The sequence below is a fragment of the Borostomias antarcticus genome (genome assembly GCF_949987555.1).
Source record: "Borostomias antarcticus genome assembly, chromosome: 13".
In the NCBI taxonomy this organism is placed as follows: domain Eukaryota; kingdom Metazoa; phylum Chordata; class Actinopteri; order Stomiiformes; family Stomiidae; genus Borostomias; species Borostomias antarcticus.
In genome coordinates, this window is record NC_140246.1 from 1,247,870 (window position 1) to 1,250,369 (window position 2,500).

Consider the following 2,500-nt stretch of genomic DNA (forward strand, 5'->3'; position numbering starts at 1 on the left):
AATGATTCAGATCAAAACGTTGACAAAACTAGCACTGGTGAGCTTCTTGTCTTTGAAATCAAGAGTTTAACATGTTTTTGAAAGATTTTTCAAGGTGCCCACCCACATCCATTGTATGACCTAAACAGTGGTAGAGCAATTATCAGACTTTCTCAAAAGTGCTAGTTTTGTCAACCTTTTGATCTGAACCATTGTATATGATCATAAGTCACCTTAAAACAGGGCTAAACATGCATTTTCCCTTTACTACTCCTTTAACAAAAAATCTTAAGCTGAGTATTATCTGACCCTAACCTCAGATGCCCAAAATAATCCTTTCACTGTTTCGGAGAACAGTAAAAGCTATTCAGAACAAGAAGGCTGCTGGTCCTACTCAAAAACCGACGATCGGGGACTCTCTATAACTGACAAAAAACAGATGTCAAATATCCATTTCAAGAAGGCTGAGCATGTCTTTGACGATCAACATCCCCATTCCATGCAGCCTGCTAGCTCCTCAGAGCCTATTTTAAATGTGCATCATTGTGTTTTCTTCCCTCCTCTTGTGTCTGATGTCCTCCATGCCTTGAAGGTCTTATATTCCTCTTGAGGTATCTGCCTCCCAACTGCAGTCTGATTTGATCTCTCTTCAGCCTGCAGAGAGACCAACCCTAACCCTAGTCTCTCATAGCCAGACCATCTCCACACTTCTCTAGTATAAGTTAGGGTTAGGACATATTACCAATAGGGGGGGGAACGCAATATTTCTTTAAACCAATCACAGTCGTCTTGGATGGAGCCAGCCCCGGACGCAGCGACGGTGCTCTTGCAAAATAGTCTGGATCGAATCTGATTGGTGCCGAGAGAATCTCTCGGCCCGAATCAGATTAATTTGCGTTGCCAGTCTCGCCACCTAATTGGGCAGTGTGACAACGAATGACAAGGTTTATTGCCAAAACCTACATCCGTTGAGTCAGACTACCCTAACCCTAACCATAACCCTTACCCTGCAGGCCTTCATCCACTCCAAGCTGGTTGAGTGGATCTCTTGTTATACTCTATGGTTGAATGAATGAATGAATGAATGAATTTAACAGTCTGAGAATGCTTACTTACCATACTGTACTCACCTGTCTGGACAGAGCGGTGTATTCAGATAAACAGAGGTGAGACCTGTGTTCCTCTGTGGTCCAGTGGGGTTGTGGGTATTTAGGGCCCATTCATTTAGCTGAGGGTTCTGATCTTACCTGTTTCTACACAGTCTCCCTCCAGAACAGCTGGGATCTGGAGACCTCTTCCACCTCCTGTTCCTCCACCCCCCCCCCTCCTCCCCCTCCATCTCCCCCTCCTCCTCATCCCCCTCCCCCCCCTCCTCCTCCCCCTCCTCCTTCCGCCTCCTCCTCCCCTTCTTCTCCTCCTCCCCCCCCCCCCTCCTCCTCCTCCTCCCCCTCCATCTCCCTCCTCCTCCTCATCCCCCTCCTCCTGTGTTCATGCTGTGTTCAGGCTGTTGATGTGTCTAATGGCTTGCAGACATCTGTGCTGCTGTGAGTAATGAGAGGAGAAGTCGGCCTCATGCTGTCTGCTCTCTCGGGGCCTGCTTTCATCTCTCCCTGGCGGAGGGGGAGATGAAAGCAGGAGGGGTAGGGGGGGAAGGTGAAGGACACGAGGGAGCGGGGAGCAGGAGGAAGGGGGGCAGGATGGAGGGGGAGGAAGTGTGGCAGGATGGAGGGAGGGAGTGGAGGAATTGGGGCAGGATGGAAGGAGGGAGTGGAGGAGTTGGGGCAGGATGGAGGGAGGGAGTGGAGGAGTTGGGGCAGGATGGAGGGAGGGAGTGGAGGAGTTGGGGCAGGATGGAGGGAGGGAGTGGAGGAGTTGGGGCAGGATGGAGGGAGGGAGTGGAGGAGTCCCTTATGGAACTTCTCAGGCTAATGACAGCATCAGGCTGATGCTTCTCTGGGTCGGTTTGTTCAGATTGAATCAGACATCAAACGGTCTGGTGTGGAGACCAGGACCAACGCTCACCAAGCCCTGCTCCGCGCCCCTGGCTCACATGCCATGCTACAGGCTACGGTCTGGAGCTACTGACAACACTACCGGCAAACCGCTGAATATGTATGGAGGATCCTGTTGTTAGTGGGGATGATAACTCTGGTTCCTCGTAAAGTTCCTGACCTCTCAGCTACCCTGAGTAGGTCTACTGAACTGGCTGTCATAGTGTTCGGAATAAACAATCATTTATAGTTCGGAAACGACTAAAGGAAACACACTTACCACCATGATTGTTTACACGTGTTCTTCTCTAATGATCAATACGGCTCGGCAGAGTCCTCTCCCCCCGGCCACAGTTTCTTGGCTAATGGGGGAGACATCATAAAGAGGGAGCGAGAGTAACGAGCCCCCCCGCCCGTCCCCCGCCATCTTGTTCTCAGATAACGAGGGGCTGTATTCGTCTCCCTAACGAGCGCTATGCGTCAATGTTCCCTGACCGCTGATACAGTGAGTTGATACAGTGTAGGGGCGT

At 50.6% G+C, this 2,500-nt stretch overlaps 1 protein-coding gene across 1 annotated transcript in view; it reads left to right on the forward strand.

Annotated features, from left to right (window-relative positions):
• Nucleotides 1–2,500, forward strand: part of lrrc17 (leucine rich repeat containing 17) — a 17,710-nt gene that overhangs the window by 13,709 nt on the left and 1,501 nt on the right. The window lies entirely within an intron of this gene.